The following is a 20002-nucleotide window of genomic DNA, read 5'->3' on the forward strand; positions in this document are numbered from 1 at the left end:
TTATATTAATGCAGGGAGCTCCAAAACTGCATCATCACCTGTGCTGGAAGAAACAGGCTGAAAAATCAGGTGACACTTGGAAGGGAAGAGTACAAGGAATAATAAAAGATGGAGCCAACCAGTAAGGAACAGCTCAGCCCAGCTGAGACAGAGAGCCAAAATCATCACATTATGGTCAAGGGGATAAAAGTCATATCAGGTGTGAAAGGATCAGCAAGGCAGGTGAGAAACCTTTCAGCTTTGCTTCCTCTGTTCAGGTCTCTGGTGCAATATGACAATGCCTGGGTTTGTACTGTTGCTGCCTGGAAAATATTCAGCCACCTGTGGGAAGTCCAGGAGGAAAGAAAGAGAGGCCAGAGAGCTCAAACAACTCCTGAGAAAGCAGGAGAGGTCTCTGAGGATGAAAAAGGTGAAGAAGAGGATTCCTGAAGTGTGTAAAGGTACAGTCAAGGAAGAGAGGGCTCTTCATGTCCAAAGGGAGGGATGGGCTTAAAATGTAGCAGGAAACAGTGAGACCATTAGCAAAGGTTCTGGCTGGAGCAGATTTTCTGTGTGGCCTTTTCAAGCCACCATTCCAGGTTTTTAAGATTATTCTGGATGGCAGCTCCTAAAATGAGATCCTGCTTTGAGTAGGGAATGGACTAGAAAATGTCTTGATGGTCATGCCTGGTGTTTTTTTTCTATAGTTTTCCAAAGTTGAAGCATTCCATCATGTGGGATGGGCTATCCTCTGGACCAGGATGGTGCACAAGAAGGGACTGTCATTTTCCTGACACAGATAGATACATCTATTAATGGCATTTTCCTGACGCAGAATATGACCTGGCAGAAGAAGCCTAGGTAAAGGTGTGCAGTGTCATGGCAGATAAAAAAATAGTCATTGTTGTTATAGCTCTTGTTAAAGAAACTCTCAGGTTTTTGGTTGGTATTTTGAGTTTTTTTTAGGTCTTTTGGCAGACAGATGAACTCTGAGGTACAGCTGCAGATGGACCCCTGCCTGAGATAAAATGGTGGGGACAAGCTTTCAGCAATGCTGGCAAGGAAGGGGTGAATGAGGGCATCCCCTGGGGGGGTCACCGAGCCAGACTGAGCACAGGCAGGGACAGCATCTCCTCCCAGCACCATCCGAGGACAGGCTTTGGGTGGGGAGAGGGAGACCATGGAAATATTCTCATCTGCAGAGTCATGAAACCATCTCAGGCGTCTGAGGGCTGCTGGCCAGCTCAGCAGGCTGTGTGTGCCTCTCCAAAGACACCAGGGAAGTGGAGCTGTCTCAAAGCCTTACAGCAAAACAGATGCGGGGAGCTGAGCAGCCCAGTGCTGGACAACGCTCTCCTTGGGAACAGCTTCATTATCAGCAAACAATGAAATCTGCAAATCCAAGGCACTAAGTGGGGATTTGTTTGGACACCGACCATTTTAACGAGAGCCATAAAATTAAGAAAACACCCAAGTTTTCATGAGCTCCAAAGTTTCTCGTCTAGACCAAGAAAGGGACTTTAGGAGCCAGCTCTAGTTGGTGTTGTGGACGGCTCTGGATGCAGTTCCAGAAAATGCTTGTGATCCATTTTTAAGGAGAGTTACTGGAAAAGTGGTCAAGCCCTGTCCCCTTGGCCATGGGCACGGGGTGGCACAACAGGGGGGCTTGGAGCAGAGGATCTCCCCGTGCCACGGGTGTCCCACACTGACGCAGGAGATTTGTGTGAGGTCCCTGCTCTTCTCTTGTATAATCCATGACTTCAGATAAAATTAATGCCAAGTACCCAAAAAAGGGATTGTGTGTGCGCTCCCTCACAGCCTCTTCCCGTAATCTGAACACAGCGTTCGACTGTGACAGTTTTGCCAGTAAAATCGAGGTTTTTCATTTGCCATGGGATCCAGGTTTAAAATTAGCTGTGTCCCAGCAGGGCCATCCCTGCCAGCCCCAGTGCTCAGCTTTGGAGGGTCAGGGCTTCAAAAGAGCCCAGCAGCCCAGTTTAAACAGTGGCCAGAAAAGTTTGTTCAGGGAGGGCTCCCTGGCCTTTAACAACAGGAGCCTCCGTTAGCTCCTACGTCGAGAAAACACTCAAACTTTATAAAAATACCTCTTAAAGTAAATATCAGTGAGTCACAGATACTAAATATTAATAATTCATACATTGGGAGCAGAAATATCAGCAGGACCTGTAAGGCAGGCCTTTTTAATGTGAAATATTACAGAACTGGGTAAGTGTTCCTCTGGTTTTTTTCTTGTTTTTTTTCTTTTTTGGTGTGCCAACCTTTCCCATTTGAGACACAGGCTTGGAGCTGCTCCGAGGCCTTGGGTCAGTGAAACTGGTTGGAGTCTCAGTCCCACGAGGGGAGCAATTTCCCTGGAAGGGGCCCAAGCAGGGAGGGCACTGAGCAGCACTCCTCATCCAAGGGTCAGTGGTGGGGCATTCCCAGGGAATTGGAGGGTCTGACTCCATAATTGCAAATTACAGATAAATAAGGGGTTTTTTTTTGGTTATTTTTTGTTTTCTGTTTTTTTCTTTTTCTTTTTTTTTTTGATTGACTGACCTTTAGGAAAAAAAAAAATTAATCCCAAACCAACCACATTACGTAAAATTTATGCAACTACCCAAACCCCCAAAGCATTTTTGTCTCATTAAGGGTCAAAATGGAGTGAAAGCCAGTCGTTTTTGTAGTGAGGCAGTTTTAAGTAAAAAGTGGTTTTGTTGATCAAAATATATTAAAAAAAAATATTAAAAATATGCTGAGTTTTAAAAAGTGAAATTACAGTTATTTCAGTAATTTCTTTTCATGTTCGAAAGCGTGGCTTCTTAAAAGCTTGTTGGAGTTGAAAAGCATTAATGAAAAATTTTAATTAATTTTGTTGTTTGGTTTTTATTTTCCCATGGTGTTTCACTGGCATTTGCTGGCTCATGTGGAGACTGAGATACTATCTGGGTGAAGAGAGGAGCAATTTCTTTGTTGAAATTGAGAAGGAGTGTCAGCTGAAAAAACTTAAGAAGTTTCAGACAGAACTAAAGGAGAAGGGCTTTTCTTGAGGAATGGAGCTAAAGGAGGAGTGAAGAGCAAGGGGCCATGACAAGGATTCAGACTGGAGCCTAACACCTTATTTTTGTGGAATCTGAGGGAAGTTTTGCTGTGCACTTTGAATGAAAGCCAGTACCCAAAATCCAGGGGGTGAGTGGAAGTCAGGGTGGGAGGTGATCCTTACACTCCAAACCCCCTCATGCTTATTTTCCTTTTCTTCCCCAACAGAAAAGTGGTTTATTCTGCCAGCTATGAAAGACCCAGCAATTCCACGACGCTGTGTCCTGACTCTGCAGCCCATCCTGCCAAACCTGCTGCAGCTTAGGATGTCCCAAATTACTTCTTGCTTTCAGTTCCTCAGTGCCTTTAAGCCAAACCCCGATTTTGGAAGGAATGTGAGAGCTTTTAGCTCTGAGGGTTAATTCATTAATTAGCACACGCCTTAGCTTGAAGGGTAAGGGCTTTTTGGTCCCACCTGGCTGTGTAGGGTGGAGGTTCTTATTCAGGAACAGGGAATGGATGCTCCTCTTCATGTTTTCTGTTTGAGTTGATCCAATGGAGAGAGAAAAGGGACACTGTGGCTGTAGGGACAGTGCTTCCTACGGAGCTGTGGTGGCACTGAGATACCAGCACGGACACAGGGAGCCAGCTTTCCTTTCCTTTTAGCCTGAGGGGCTCAGGGGTGTAGGACATGAGTGCATGTCCTGCAAATCCTCCAGGCAGATTCTCACATGGTGCTGAAATTGCCCAGAAATTATGAGGACACATTTCTCCCTTCCCCTGAAAGCACCTGGAAGAGCTTGACTACAGGCTCTGCCTTCTTCCAGGAAAGCCATCTTCTGTGGGATGCTAGAGGATGTCATTCTTCCAGCTAAATGCAATGTGAAAGAAATTTTCTCACTAGGAAAAGATAACCACAAGCAGCCTCGCTTTTCCAGAGCTAACATTTGGTTTTTCTGGAAATTGTGGGCACCGTTCCAGCTCCAGTGGCTGGGCAGACAACACCGCCCTTGTCTCTGCCTCTTCATATCAACGGCTTCCCAGTGGACTTTCCTCAGGGAAAATTAATGGAACAGCTCACTCAGCTGGTCAGGCAGCACAGGCAGCCTGGAAAGCTGCCAAGGAAGACAGGCCTGGAGGAAAGCCCAGCTCCTGTTGTTACAGCAGCGATGGACACCGTCGGTAATGTGCTCGGTCACTGACAAGTCGATGGTCCCTTCAGCTGCTCCTTTGTAGGCCCAGCTTAACCTCAGCCCTGTGCCGAGGGCTGCAGTGGGATTTTGTGTCTTCATAAGCTGCATCCCATCCATGGGAACATCTCTGGTTTGGTGGGTGAGCAAGGAATCATTCCTGGAGCTGGGGGTGGGTAAAGGAGAGTGAAATCCCATTTCCACACACACCTCTGACCTACCAGCCCTCTGGGCACAGTGGTTTTGGCAGATGTGAGCTTCTCATCAAAGCCCCACTTTAAGCTGAGCTCTCCTGTACCTTCTCATTATCTTCTGTCATCTTTACCTTTAATTACAGGCAGGCCTGAGACCCCTGGGACTTGCACAGCCACCCCTCTTTGCGTTTCCCCTCCCTTCCCTGGTGGCACAGAGGGGCAGGCAAGGCCCTGCTGGGCACAGGGGACAGAGGTGGCAGCAGCTGTGGGCACAGACTGAGCTCAGGGAACCCCCTCTCGCTGGTGGTGGGGGAGGTTTTCCCTGGGAGAGGAGGGAGACAAGAAAATTATTGGAAGAGGAAGAAAAAATGAACCACAGACTTGTTTTTAATGAGTGGACTGAGGATTACTGTAGATTTCAACATCTGTTTTGACTGGACAGGAAGAGAGTATTGCAAAGGGTGCAAGAATAGAGACCCTCTTTGGAAAGAAAGGCTCACAAAACCCTGTCAGGATCTCATTTATGGATCTCATAAACCAGGGCTTGAGCTGATCATTGCAAATCTGCTCCCAGTTTGCACAAGAACCGCAGTTCTGCACAAATCAGAGGCTCCAAACCAGCCATGCAGGAAAACGTAGATTTTCTGGAGTGGTGGCATCTTTGTGTGGGTGTCTTTAGAGGTGAAAGATTTCCACCGTGGCAGAAGCAGGACAGGAGATGGGGTCAGACCATGGCTCTGGCTGTGGATAGCTGTGCTGTCCCCTCTGGCATGACAAAAAAGGTGTGGCAATGCCTGCTGTGAGCCCGGGGAGCTGTGGGAGGAGGGCTGTAACACTGGCTCACCAGTTTTCTAATTAAAGGCCATGAGTGGTGCTCCTGATTTGTCAAAGGATATTGCACAGAAATTAAAAAATAGGCAAATGTGTCACAGGAAGCCCAAAGGCTGGAGCCACAGCTGGGTAATTCCTCCTCTTAGGAAGATGCACTGTGGATTTTCGGATCGTGACGCGCCTCTTGGTCACAGCCGCTCGCTGAACTGAAACTGCTGCTCGTTTCCTTCCTGCTTTTATTGAGCTTCAGGCTCGTTGTTGGAATAGCTGTGGTGGGCCAGTGTGGGGCAATGTCTGGCGGTGTCACAGCTGGATGAAGTGTCTGGCACAGAGGATGCCCTCTGGGCATGGCAGCACCTCTTCCCGAGCATAATCAGCCTCGTTAAACTCGTTATAAACCTCGTTAGTGCCAGCTGAGCCAGCGGGTGATGGGATGGCGTCACACCTTCTGCTGCAGCCTCATCCCAGCTTTTGGTGTCAGAACCTGTTTTATGGCAGGAGCAGGATTTGCAGGAAAGGCGGTTCCCAAATCCAAAACCAAGTCATTGTGAGGTGAGGCCTGTGATGCACAGCAAAAGCAAGAAGGACGTTTCCAAGTAAGTCTGGACTTTGGGGGACAGGATATGACAGTGAAGGGGTTGATGGGATGATCTTTAGTCACTCTCCTGCCCACACCAGCTGGGAGAGTGGTCCACACACTCGTCATTGTGACAGGTCTTGTCCTTTAGGGACATGAGAATAGATTACTCAGTATTGGGTATCTGGTAACAAGACAGGAAGGAATAGAATAAGCTTTCATGAAGAGAGACCATGTTTTCACAAAATATGTATTAGAAAAGCAAGGAAGGCTTGAGGGAACATAACAGAGCTACTGCAGCTCTTGACTGTGTCTAGAGCAGACATGAAAGCCTTCATGGTGTGCCAGGAGGTGAAATCAGCCACCAAGAAATGCCTGTCAGCAGGACAGTGTTGCTCCAGGTCAGTGAGTTATGGATTCTGGACAGGAGGGCTGGGAAGAAGGAAGGTTGTGAACATCTTTCCAATGACGTCAGGGATGTTGTTGCATTGTTTGCAGCCCCATTTGGCTGATTCAAGATTTCCAGGGCTTGTGCCTCATCACAATAAAAGCAGGAGCTGCTGACATCCTTGTCCACCCAGAGGAACCAACCTTAACCAGGAGCTTTTAGAGCCAAAGAAAGGAGCTGGAGCCATGTCCTGAGCCACAGCCACGTGTTGGAGCTTGCTGGATTTTCCTTCATTGTGCTATTGCTCACGTTGGATCCCTGTGCACAGCCTGAGTCATGGCTTTGGGAAAGAGAGAAATCAGTCTCGCCTGCTCAGAAATCCAACTGTTTTCAGGTCACCCAAACCACCATGCTCTGAAGTTCCTTTTGCTGGTGATTTCCAGCTGAAATTTCCCATCAGTAGTCACCAAAGGATGCAAACAACAAACAGTTCCACATTTCCCTTTGCTTCTCCAGTTCTCTGCTTTACCCCTATCTTGTCCTCTTTGGCACAATGTCCACTTGCATCAATCTGAGGTTTATTTTTGGAGCGAACATGAGATTGCCTGGAACCTCTCCAAAAGCTTAACTCGGGCCACTCTTTTGATCATGGAGCAGATAAACATAATTCTGTGCTCGCTTTTATGAATTATTTGCCCTGAAAAATGAAACAGGGATTTTGTCCATGGCCAGCAGAACTTGCAGTGTTTCTTTGGATGACCTGGAACAGGGATGCCCAGGACATGTGAAGGGTTTTGGTGCCTGCTTTAGCAATATTGGTCTGAGGTGTGGCCATTTTCTGATCAAACCTTTTTTTGGTGGGAAAGCTGAACTTGTGACATCTGAATTTCGTGGCATTTTAAGTTGGGAGTTGATTTTTCCTATGGAAAGTTTTAGTTCTCTCGTGGGAAAGTGAGAGCATGGCCAATCTAAATACTAAATAAAGTCACATTTTGCTTGAAACAGTTTTTCTGTGCTTGGTGAAGTGGCCAGTTGCTCTGTTGCTCTACAGAAAACCCCTCCACCCTGCCCTGTAGTTGTGTCATCCTGAGTTCTGACATTTCATGGTCTGGATTTGGGCAGCAGGAACCAAAGATCTTGGGTTGTGCTCTGTGCTTCTGATATTAGAAGAATGTCCTTACAGACACAATTTTTCTGCCTTGTGGTAAATCTTTTAATCTCTTTTGTTGTCTTGGAGAATCTGGTCCCAGGTGTCTGGGAAATACAATTTGTAATCCTACCTCAACTTCTTGGGCAAATGAATGAGAATCTTGAGGAAAGTTTCACCCCAGAAATTAATTTTTCCCTAATGAAAGCAGGCTGGTATTCTGTGCTGGGTTTGCAGCAGGGGAACACAGGCTGGTTTATCCATGAGGCTGGAACTGTAAATGGCTTTTTTCAGGGTGTGAATGGGACGCTCAGTTTTTCAGGCACAGCAAACCCTCATCAGCAATACCCAAGGGGGTGTAAATTGGCACAACCTCACTGCTGCTGCTGGAGCTGCTGAGCCTCCAAAGCCCCACACTGCTGATACCAACAGGGTGAGAAGGGGAAAGCCAAACACACCCAACCCACCCCGAAATTCAGGGGCAGTTGGCCTGAAGACAGCACCAGCACCAGCCAAGCTTCAGAACAGCCCTTGGAGGGGCTTGCAGGTCCCAGCTGTGAATGGTGACATTGCTGAGGGTGGTTTCCTGTTGCAGTTGGAAAGACTGCATGGATTTGGGCAGAGCTGGCCTCTCCCAGGGAATCACATGGGCCTGGAAACAGAAATAAACTTCCCCTGGCATTTCTTTTACGTGCCTGCTCGCTCCTCTGAGGTGTGTGGTGCATGCAGAGGCCAGCGTCAGCAAATGCATCACTCCTGCCTTGCTGCAGGGCTGTTTCTGGACCCTTGCTTGCTTTACAAAGGACAAAAATTATGATCAAATGCCTGGATGAAGCACAGGACAAATCCAGCTGTTCTACAGATGTGAAAGGACAGAGAGCCTTTCTGTCTCTTTTTAAAACAAACCAGCTCCTCTACTTTTTCAGCCTCTTAAGCACTGTCACAGCCTGTGCCCCCCAGGGAAAAGAGCAGATATCCTCTCCATCCTTCACGGCTGGAAACCCATCTGCCAGAGGCGTGTTTGAGGCTCTGCACATGGAATTATTTTTCGTGGTCCCAGGGCTCTCTCTGTGGGTAAAATGATGTGAGTAAAGCAATTATGACGAGCATCACAGTTGTCAATAAAATGAGGAGCAATGTTTAATAAGAGCGATTCAATGGTGGTCTTCACTTTGTTGCTGTTTTGTCAAGCTGAATTTCTGTGGAGTGGTTGTCAAAGAAGTTTAAGGATTTCCTACATGCATTTGTCCATTGGATGAACTCAACTCCTCTCTTGGCCTTCAAATTTCTTCACTTTTCCTGACGTGCCCAACTGGAATTGCAGGTAAATTGCACAAGAGGCTTTCTTCAGCTGTTCTGATGGACAGTTGGTACCTGTCTCATGTTTTCTGTGTATTTAAAGCTGAAACACTTTGTTCTTTACCCTTTTTCCTTGTTGCAAGGCTTTTTGGAAATACGCTCTATTTTCTCCTGTTCTCCACATTGTGATATGCTGGAAGATATTAAAGCAACAAAACAGCAAAGAGGATATGTTTTACATTATTTTGTTTATAAGAACACTCTGGACTGGTAAATAGCTACACCCTTCATAAGTGTTTTCAATTTTCCCTTTGAAATAAGAAACAAGTAATGCTTTCAACAAGCAGCTCTTTTTGGTCAAGGATTTTTCTCATTTTAGGGTACACACATAATTTGAAAATCAAAATATTTCCAGAAAACATGTTTGGGGCACATGATTTTATTTTATTTTGTTTGTTTGTTTCTTTTTTTTATTAATTTTTTTATTTAGAGCCATGTGAAATCCAGGCTGTGACTATAAAGACGTGACTGCTCATGATGCTGAATGCTTTGTGATGAACAGAATGTCTTTCAGTGTGGGAACCTACAAGGCATCTGTAAAAAGACACAGCAACCCCATAAAGTCACTTGCAGGAGAGATTTCACTTGATTTATTTCTTATTAATGCTGCAAAAAAAAGTGTCCTGTATAACAAGCCAAGAGCTTGAGCTTGAGTAGGGAAGAGTTGTACCTTCAGACACAAGTCAGTGGCCTGGATTATTCCTTGGAAACAAATGACCAGGCCATGGCATTTCAGTTCTCCTGCTTTATTACACCCAACACTGTGGAATGATCAAAAACTATCTTTTTTTCCCAGGCCATGCTTTTTCCCTGGAGAATTCCTGAGGGCATGCCAGATACTTGGTCCCTTTTCCCAAGCTGGGCACAGATGTGGGATTCTCCTTCACTTCATCATGAGAGAGCTTGAAAAATTAGGTCTCAAAGTGAGATGGCCAAGACCCAGCTTTTTCTAGGTTACATCCTCACAAAGGATTTTCGGTCTTGCTAAGGCTGGGATTGTTTTCTCTGAATGTGCTGTATTGTTCTGGACTTGCAGAGAGTGTTTTTGCAACCCTGTTTAAGGTCACCTTGAGAGTGGCTGGGCTTGGCAGAGCTGATTTCTGGGCTCAGGCCTTGCTGTTGATCTCGAGCTTTTGACTGATTACACAAAGCATTTTATAGATGAAATCTGAATAAACCCTTCAATTAAGGTCATAGTAAATAAAATTCTAAGGTTAAAGCACTTTATGGCAAGCAGACTTTTAGGAACTGGTTGTATTAAGAGGAGTGATTTGATTAGAGAATGAGAAACAGGACTGGGGAGACAGGAACCTGACCTCAGCAATAAAATGCACAGAGTTGCTTTTATTCCTCCTTCTTGGAATCCGCCGTACAAAGGTACAATTAAGCAACATGGCCAACGTTTCAGCAGGCCAACGCAAACCATTCGTGCTTTTCCTGACTCTGGGCATCTGCACAGGGCTTTGCTTTAAAATCCTGGGCCAAATCTGCTTCCTAGCATTGCAAGGTGGGAGCTGGGCTGGGACCCTCGGGGGGCTGGAGGTGTCCCTGGAGCTGAACTGACCGCGTTGAACTCAGGGCTCTCCAGCTCAGGATCTGAGACACCACCAAGCAGCACGAGCTGAATTGAAGGATATCTGCAGGCAGGATGTAATTTGGAAGAGCAACCAGGGCAGATAGTCTGGGTCACATTGTTGGAGTCAGCTCAAGCTGGAATAGCAGGGAGCAGGGGGAGGGAACACAGGAGCAGCCAAACACCCACACGACCCCAGTGCCAACCTTCATTGCTTTAGCAGCATTTGATTTGTTGTTTCCTTAGAAAACCAGGCTGAGCTCCCAGCAGCAGATCATTTTCAACCTCTCTGTCTGAGAAAGAAAAGGCTTTGTCCCAAAAATGGATATTTCCAGTATCACTGGAAATGCCAAGTGGTGTTTGCATTTTTCTTGTTCCTCCTTATCTTTCCGCAGGAGGAGCCTGTCCAGGAGCAGGGCTTGACACTTGGAAGCTGCTGCTGAGGTGAGAATGGGATGGCCTCTGGTTTGCTGGTGAGGATACAGCTAAGAGGGCTGGGAGAGAAGGGGATGGACACAGGGAGGATCAGCACCTCTGCCTGGTCACCTTTAGCCAAGTTTGGGTGTTCTACTCCACAGGATGAGTGTGATCGTCCCAATTCACGTGGTGGAGCTGCAAGGTGAGACCCACCGAGCCAGCAAATATTTCCATTTACTTCACTCAACCCCTTCATCCAAGTATTGAAGCCCTACATTGGAGGTAACACAAGCTGAAAGAGACTTAGACAAAATTTAAACATGTGCTTTTTCACGGGCAAGCACTGAGTAATGATTGCACTGGCTCAGGAGAAATGGCCTGGTGTGAAGGCAGCACTTCCCAGCTCCAAGTCTGCTCGTGTTTGTGGAAGTTTGATGTCGTTTTGCAAAGTTTACTTTCTCAAATAAGAAAGGAGCAGCCAAAAATATTATGGTTTCTACAAAAAACAAGTTGGAATAGGCCAAATAAAATGACAATCTCCACTTGGCAGGGAGATGGGGTGATACAATTAGCTGATTTTTATTAAGAAATGAGTAAAAAGGTGTGAATTTGATACATAACCTATTTCTGGCCAGAAATACCGTAGCATGGAGAGCAGAAAAGATAAACAGCTAAATGTTTTAGCAAAAAATAACCTGTGTCTATAGACAGATGATGCTCAAATATAAGACTTAAGAAATGAAATCATAGACTAAAATAAATCTCCTTAATTTATTTTCCTTCTCTTTTCTGCCAGTTTCAAGTTTCCTTCAAATCTCTCCTGTTTGCTGAATTTTTATGTGGCAGAAATCTGGCCTGGTCTCTTGAAAACCAGAGCAAAGGGAATGCTTTCAAATATCCCAGACAGATCATTTTCTCTTTGCTGTTCTTTTGATGATGTTAGAAAATACAAACTGCTTTTGTGAGACCTCTGCTACTGTGACCATGGAGAAAGAACCATGGTATTCTCCAGGAGATGACATATAAAATTCAGAATGAGGAAAAGTTTTAAAAAAAATTTGCAATCTTCTGATGCTTTGAGAAAACCATGTGTCTCTACATCAACCTCTGGATTTGGGTTTTGGGGTTTGTTTTTGTTTTCCCCACGGGGATCCATGAGGTCATAGGTACCTTAAAGCACCTCATGAGAGGTCTTTGCTGAGCATCTGGGCTGCCTCTGCATCCCTGGAGAACAACAAACATCCCTGGAGACCCCACAAATCTTCTATTGATGGCTGAGAGACCAGAGAAGGAGCTCAGCCCTTAATTGGGGTGAGGAAATTCTGTGTTATGGGAGGAGCAAGGAGACTAACCCACTTTAAACTGGTGCTGAGGGCAGCCACCCCTGAGGTTATGGTGTTGGGCTTGGCCGTGTGAGAAGCACCAAGGGACACAGAGGGGTTGGAGGGATCCCACAAACCCCTCCAGGTCCTCTGAAAAGCAGGATTTGATATCTCCAGGTGTCAACATTGCTGCTCTTTCTCACTCTCCAAACCCACTAGCTGTCCTGCCTTTATTAGGGAAGTGTGGGTTTAATTACGTGTCTTTATGCCCATTTTTCAGGCCGTGGTTGACAAATCATCGTGTGTGGCTGACCCAGCCAAGCTCCACCTCTCTCCATCGCTGTGTTTTCCATGGGAGCACATCTGTTCTGGCTGCTCCACCTATTTTTGAAGGTATATCAACAAACTCCCTCTGGCTCTGACCTCCCAGCAGGCCAACAGTGCAGCACTCACCTCTTTCATTAATCAGCCCTGCGTCATTAGCTCGATTTAGTGGCAGTTTTGGCCTTTTTCTCTCTTTCATTGGTGGAGAAATGTCTGCAAAATATTTGGGTTGCCTGGGGCAAAGCGTGAAATGTCCCTCAGGATGGAGCCCAGGCTGGCAGGGCCTGGCTGCTTCAGAGGCCTTTGGCATGCAACTCCTGGTGTAAAAACCAGAGTTCTCTGGGGTGACGTGACCCTCAGAGTTATCTTATATTGAGGCAGCTTCTTGCCTTTATTTTAGGGGTTTTTTGGGTGTCCCTGGGACTATTTCTGGTGGCATTGTGCTGGGGTCTCCTCGGAGCAGAGGTGGCACTGGTGGGGCTGGCTGTGTGGCTGCAGAGCTGTGCTGACACAGGGACTTGTAGAGAGATTGCTTGAGAGTCTTTTTTGCCACTTGGCAGCTGAACAGAGCAAACTCACACAAAACATCATTCTCCTGAAGGTTACAGCTGATCCATCCACCACAGGCTGTCAGAAATGAGAACAAGCCCATTGTCCTCAATGTTTTTCTGTTTTAAGCCTGGAGAACCAATATAATTTATTTCCCATATCATTTCTTGACCAAACCATGCTCTGCACTAGATTTTATCATTTCCTCATACAATAATAACCAAATCTTTTCAATTAGAGCAACATTCCTCTACCAGTGCAGCCGACATCCTGTTTTGCCTTCCGTGCTGCAGCTGCACATGGAGTATAAAAGCTTCAGGAATATTTCCTACAATCTCCTAAATCTCCAGTGGAATTTTCTAGCTGCAGCCCCTGTCAGCTGCTACAGCACTTCCCATCTGGACTGTGGGATGGATTGCTCCAGGAAACATTGCCCAGGCATGGTTACACGTCACAAGGGTAAAACCTTGATTATTTGCATCCTATCTAGGCCAGCAGAGCTTGGAATGTCCCCTGAGGTTTGCCTGGAGTGCAGGTGCTGCAGGAATTTTGCTTCCACAAAGCTCAAGCAGAGCAGGAGACAAAAAGGAGTGGTTTTGGGTGAGATTTGTGCCCTGAACAAAGGATCCACTGGAGGCTGCTGAGGTCAGTGGTGAGGCTTTGGGGGAATTTCAGCTCCTGCCTCAGTGATTTGCTTTGTGGCCATTGAGTTATTGAGGGTGCAAAATGTCACCCTAATGCCACTGTGTCCCTCAAGGGCAGTAGCAGGATGGGCTGCAGGACAGCAGGAGAAGGAAAAGACAGTAGGCAACTCTTAAAGTAAATGGTGCTGGGTCCTCCCCCTTTTCTTTTAATTTCCTGAAGTCCTACGGCAAATTAAACCCGTATTTTAACAAAAAAATCTGATTGCAAAGTACAGTTTAGTGCTGCTTGATGCTTTTGGACCTCATGTTCTGTATAAAAGCAGCCTTGCATGTTGATGGCACAAAACTCAACGTGTGACCCACTGCTCCTGCTGCTCCCAGGGGTTCAGGTGTCATGGTTTTATGGGCTTAGTGCAAAAACTGCACTGGAAACAGAGTCTTTGTGGCAGAATCAACCATGTGTATGTGCCAAATTGAAGTTTTCCCAAGGTTTCTGTGATGTGCTGTAAATATCTATAATATATATAATATATATAACATATATACACTTATATATGTGATATATAATAATATATATGTTATATATTTTTATGTTAAGATATATTTGCTGCGTGTATTTATTTTATATTTTTATATATATATTTTCTGCTGCCTTCAGGATGTTTTGTGCCAAGAAGGGAGAAAGAAATCCTGACAAATAACAAGTTCATGGAGTGCTTAAATCTGAAGACATGTTCAAGGTATTTGTTGCAAATAAAGCCAAAGGCCTCATGTGCTCCTTGGAGCATTCCTGGAGAGCTGCTGGCTGCCTTTGCCTTGATAATGATCTTTATGTGTTTAGCGGTGAACACACATTTCCCATCTCCTGTTGCTGCTTTTCTAGGTTAGAGAAAAAAAATTCTTGTTCATGGACTGTGTTTTCCAAGCTTGGTTTGTTTTTTCTAACTCCATCTGTTCTCTTCTGCCTCCCTTTGAGTTTATTCCCATCACCTTTCCCATTTTCACATCCCCTCCAGCCCCTTTTTCCAGCCCCTCACTCATAATTGGTTTCCCCTTCCTACGTACAATCCTTTGCTCCTTTCTGTGCAATTTGATGATTTTCATTTCAGCGGTTTTCCAAGAATATTTGGAATTTAATCCTGTCCTGTAAAACCCTTCCTACAGCAACACAAGCTCAGCCTTTTGCAAGTTTTCTCCTTGTTCCTTTATCCCAGCCCTGGGCACAAACACCACCCAGAGCAGACTCATGGGTCTACCCAAAGACCTGGCTCTGAGCTGATGAAGCAGAGCAGGATGTTTTAATTAGTTCCACATTCACATTTAAGGGGGTTTTGTCTCCATCACACTCACCCCCTTACTGCTCTGAACACCATGCAGAGCCACAGTCAGATTCCCAGGATATAAATCTCCAAAACTTTGTCTCTGCTCCAGGCTCGCTGGTGCCCTGCTATGAGCATTATCCAGCTCTTAGCTAAGGAATGCCATCTTTTTTCACCCCACTTGATAAAAACAATGTTCTCAGTCCAGCTCTCTTGCCTTCACAATGCTGGTTCTGTGCTTCTCCCCTCCTCCCTTTTCCCAACAAAACCTGTTTTTGCTGTGCTCAACACAGGGTTCTACAGAGAGAGTGAATCCCCTTGCTTTTGTCAGGGAAAAAGAGATGAGAAGCCTCAGGAAAACAGGAAGAAATGACAAGATGTGGGTTTATTGGGTTATCAGCCCTGGGGCACGAAGATTGCATGAGATGGTATTTTTAAAGCAGCAGAATCCAGAGGTCACTGAAAGTGTCAGGCCTGAGACACGGGTTGATGATTTCTGTAAATTCAGGTGCCTGATCACAGGGCTCACTGAGAGACAAATGTTGGGTTATCCACGTGGATTATGGTGGCCTGAACTGGAGGGGTTTGGTGGAGAGTTTGTTCTTGTTGTGCAGAATTTGTTGAGTAATTTTCTTTGGTAATTCAGCACCTTGCTGCTGCCAGTCTGTGAACTTTTGCACAGAGAAAAGTTAAGGACATGGGTTGTAAAGGCTTTGACTTTTATTTTCTGGGGTAGAAATCCCTACCTGGGCAAGAATTGCTAAAATGGGATCTGCACGTGAGGTGCTGTACAATTAAACAGGATCAGAGCTCAGGCCAAGAGAGCTTCAGCTGCAACACTTCAAACTCTGGATAAAGGAAATTAATTTTCTGGTCCACAGGTGTAGCAGTTAGTTATTCTCTTTATTCTACTTCACTGAGCCTTGTGTTCCCTCTAATCATGGGAATAAGTTCTCAGAAATACTTGACATATATGAATTCTACTCAGTTTGGGCTAGAAATTTCTTGAGTAAGTCGCAAAATGAAAGAACTCCCAATTTGTACTTCCATTTCTTAATTATGTTTTATTATATAAATGTTATTACGCTTCATAGCAATGGAACACAACGTACCAAACATCCAGGGGAAAAAATGAGATTGGAAAGAAAACAGGCTTCATCCTTGAGTCGAATTTGGACCTTTTACCTTTTAAATAAAACCATCTGTATTTATATTTTAAAAAGTTTGTCAGGGCCAGATGTTGACAAACCCTACTATTTCCTAATCAGTAACCTGGAGGGTGACCCCTCTGTGCAGCCAGGCATGTCCTGAGCCTTCCTATACAAAAGAGGGTGTAAGAAGCCAGAGATGAAAACTATTTGCCAGAAATATTTGGGAAGAAAGAAGAATGAAGGGATGTATACTATTGCTGTTGGAGCCTTGGGAAAAGCAATCATTCATCCTTGTTGCAATCAGGTAGACACAGATAAAATAAAAATGGGATAGAATATTATTCTGTAGACTAAGAAGCTCTTCTCACCAAACTGAAATATTTTTTTCCCCTGATTTCAAGCACAAAATTTAGATTGGAGCTTGGGCTTTCCTTAAGCCTGGAGTGTGTTTGGATCCGTGGCTTAGTTCCTGCCTACATCCTGATTCTGTTTTAATTTCAGGCAGAAAGAGGAAAGTATGTTTTTAGTGCCAGTTAACCAATTCATATTAATTATCTCTAATGAAAATAAGGGTAAAGAGAAAGAAGGAAAACCCACATAGGATTTCATTAAATTCAGCAATTTTTATTCAACCCCAGCCTAAACCCAAATGGCCTCTGGGCTGTTGCTTTGACCTGAAGGAGCTGGGGTGCCCACACAGCAGGTTTAAACCAGCTGAGCAGCAGTAATTTGTCCCACATGCCATTCTCCAGCCCAGGAGCTCATTTCTGTGGGATATGGTGGAGGCTCAGCTGTCGTAGGAAGGGTTGGCCCACGAGAGGCTCACCAACATGTCCAGCTTGAGACCTGCAAACCCTCCTGAAGCTGTGGGTTTCTGAGGGCTGGATATGGTGTGGGAATTAGTCACAGCTTCCTATGCTTGGGTGTTCCTCCTTGAGCACATGAGGACCTTTGATCTGACCCAGTCCATCCCTCTCCTGTTCCTGGAGTCTGTTCACCTCTATTTTAGCCCAGGTTAGCTCATGGGGCTTGACCAAACTGAAATGGAAATTTTTTTTTTTCTCTTTTCAGTTCAGACATAACATCAGGCATCCTTATTTAAACAAAATCCCCTTGGAGTGACTGCAATTAAACCCAGAAAGGACGTGGGCCTGGCCTTTATTTTTGAGCTCTTGCCTCTCCAGTGATTCAGGTTGGCTTGGATAATAAAAATAAATCTCTCCTCCTCTTGCCGTAAATCAGCGTATTCTGGCTTTTGTCCCCAGGATGAGCCTGTCTGTTCTATTGCCAGTGTTATTCCCAGTGCTTTGTCCCAGCTCTAGGACTGGATTATCTTCAGGGACAGGCTGTTGCCTTGTGGTGCATCTCACAGCTTTCAGAGGACTGAGGAGATCTTTGTGAGTCACCTCCTTCCTGTCTCTTCTCTGAGCAAGCTGTCCTCCACACCAACTGAGCTGCAGAAGGGTTTGGGCTCTGGACTTTTGGTGTTTTTTACCCAAATTTACTGAAATGTGGGACGGATGGGACACGAGGAGCAGAAGATGGGGCAGGTGATGTCCTTTGGTGCAGAAACACCACCAGTGCTGTGTGTGCATTCCTGCCCAGACCACCCACATCCCCTCTCCCTTTCCAAATCCTGCTCCATGTCCCTGTTCCCTTTCCCTCAGCCTCCATCCCTTCCTAGCACCCAATGCCTGGTCTGAAGGTTTTACCCATCTTAAAGGCCTTGTTTTTCTAAGGATACAACAATATTTTCCCCTGGAAACACCAAGGATGCTCATTCCAAATTTCTATCAAAATATTGCATATCAGAATATGCAAATTTGGGGTTTGCTGTTGCCAAAAATTGGGCACCAGGTGTAGAAGACTTGAGGTTCTTCCATTCTGAGAAGGGTGTTTTTCCTCTGGCTTTATTTTTTTTTCCCCTGTTGGATGTCATCTGTCTGAAGGCTTTAGAAAGAATCCACAGGAGTTGCACAATTTCAGCAATTGGTGCAATAAATTAAATAAAGAAGGTGTGTGGTTTTGATAGGGAGAAAACAAGTATGAGCATGACAGTTCCACTGGTAAACAGAGGACTTAAGGAGCTCATGCAGAGAAATCCATAAAAAAATAAATTAATTGCCAGGCCAGGCTTGGAGTTACATCAAATATAATTGAAACATTTCTCAGTTTTACTCCATGGCTTTATCAACAAGTTCCCCACTAATGCTATGTTCGAGGAAAGCACATAAATGAACATTTCAATACAGTAAAATTCAAAACAATGCAAAAAATTGTTTGAAAATCACACAGGATATTTGAGTTTGGAGGGAATTTCTGCTCAAAGCAGGGTTTACAAGAGCAGGATCTTCAGGTGCAGTTCAGGTGATGATTTTATTTAACAATTTTTTTCCTGAATTGTGACTTCAGTTTTTCTATCGTATTTCTGAGGTTAATGGGACACCAGGGAAATTGTGTTTGTTCCTTTCATTTTGAGCTACCAGGTCTGTGTCTAATGCAGTTCTGATGATTTTCAGGCTTTCTGCCTTATTTTGAGATGGCAGCAACCCTGACACTGCAATAATATTGGAGGATGAATCACCATGAAAAGAATCACTGTAAAAAAACAGCATAGTCCTGATTTTTGAATATTTTGAGTCCACCAATGAAGGCATCATTTCAAATTTCAGTGAATTCTGTCCCGCTAGGAATAGTGGCCAGTGCTGATGCTCCTATGGAATGTGTCTAGTGGGAATATGAACCTGCAGGAACTGATGAGGCTGTGGCCATGCAGGAGTCAGCTCAGAGAGGAACCACTCAGCTGTGCTCAAGTGCTGGAACAAAGCCCAAGGGCGGCTGTGAAATCCCCTTTTTTTGAGATTTTCAAAGCTTGGCTGGATGAGGTCATGAATAACCCGATATAATTCCTTCTCGTGGAAGGTATCCCTGTCCATGGAAGGATCTAGATCATCTCCTTCCAGCCCAAATCATTCTGTGATTCCATGAATTTAGAAGATTCCATGAGTTTAGAAGCCCTGCTTCAGTCAGAGTTGGTCCCACCAGAGCCTCATTAGAGCCCACGCTGCCCGGTGACTCTTGGCTTCTTCCAGCTGGGGCTCAAAGGACCTTGTCAGCCTCATGGTCTCACACTTCCTCATCAGTCTAAGACTGCCTAACACCTGATTTTTTTCCCCAGGATTCCTTTTCTTCCTGAAAGGACCTGCTGGCACTTCTCTCCCCAGCTGTCTCTGAGCGAAGGCAGGCAGGCTGGCAGCTGGACAGGGTTGGAGGAGCAGAGCATAAACTCCAGATGATTGTCTGGACTGGCTCAAGGGGCCGTCAGGTGTGAGGTTTGGATGGAGATCTGTGGAGTTTGACGCCTTGCCCAGACAGAGCTGGAGTTCAATCACTCAAAGGCACGTCCGGCCAGACACAGCCATTGTGTCGGGTCCTGGAATGGGAATATCCTGAGATTTCTATCGGAGACACAGAAGGTTTGGCCTCACAGGTCACTTCACTTCTTTCTGGCCCCTGCTGCTGATAAACAGCTCCAACTCCTGTGCTTGCAGAGCTGTTTGCTGGTGCCTGTAGGTGTCCAGATCTACCTGAGGGGATTTTTGCCTTTTGGCCTGGGTGTTCCAGCCCCTGGGCAGGGAAGCCGTGCTCCGTGAGCTCGGCACAAGCCAGATTTATTTGAGTCTGCACTCCTGCTCGTTAGAAAAAGCCTGAGGTGGAGAGGGTGTATCTTAGTAATGGCATCAAGGGTGTTTATTTGGAGACAGGTTGAGATTTAGAGTGTCACTTTGGATTGTTATAAATTGAACTGTTTACTCTTTGCCCAGTTATTTATGCTGCCATGATATTGCAGCAGTGAAATCCACTGCTTTGGCAGGATCAGCCCCTGATCCCACTGATGTAGGGCCGTGGCCAGAGCTCCTCTGTCACTCTGTGCCAGAGCTGTCACTGCAGTGTCTCCTCTTTAATCTTTACGCCACAGCAACAGCAGTGACCAGACAG

General features: G+C 45.5%; 3 long non-coding RNA genes across 3 annotated transcripts; 2 read left to right on the forward strand and 1 right to left on the reverse strand.

The window, feature by feature from the left end:
• The first annotated feature begins 212 nt into the window (after positions 1 to 212).
• LOC147650895 (uncharacterized) lies at positions 213 to 7200 on the forward strand. The gene is made up of 3 exons (XR_015275225.1): positions 213 to 440; positions 687 to 3121; positions 3247 to 7200. It is a non-coding gene; the product is annotated as an uncharacterized LOC147650895 (long non-coding RNA).
• LOC147650896 (uncharacterized) lies at positions 3431 to 12847 on the reverse strand. The gene is made up of 2 exons (XR_015275226.1): positions 12470 to 12847; positions 3431 to 8837 (listed from the first exon to the last, which is right to left on the reverse strand). It is a non-coding gene; the product is annotated as an uncharacterized LOC147650896 (long non-coding RNA).
• On the forward strand, positions 7907 to 18120 carry LOC111934431 (uncharacterized). Its single transcript, XR_002867207.2, has 7 exons — positions 7907 to 8669; positions 10673 to 10721; positions 10856 to 10896; positions 12297 to 12409; positions 13380 to 13534; positions 14192 to 14273; positions 17075 to 18120. It is a non-coding gene; the product is annotated as an uncharacterized LOC111934431 (long non-coding RNA).
• Positions 18121 to 20002: the final 1882 nt, after the last annotated feature.

This window comes from Cyanistes caeruleus, chromosome 12 (genome assembly GCF_971803275.1).
Source record: "Cyanistes caeruleus chromosome 12, bCyaCae1.hap1.1, whole genome shotgun sequence".
Classification (NCBI taxonomy): Eukaryota; Metazoa; Chordata; class Aves; order Passeriformes; family Paridae; genus Cyanistes; species Cyanistes caeruleus.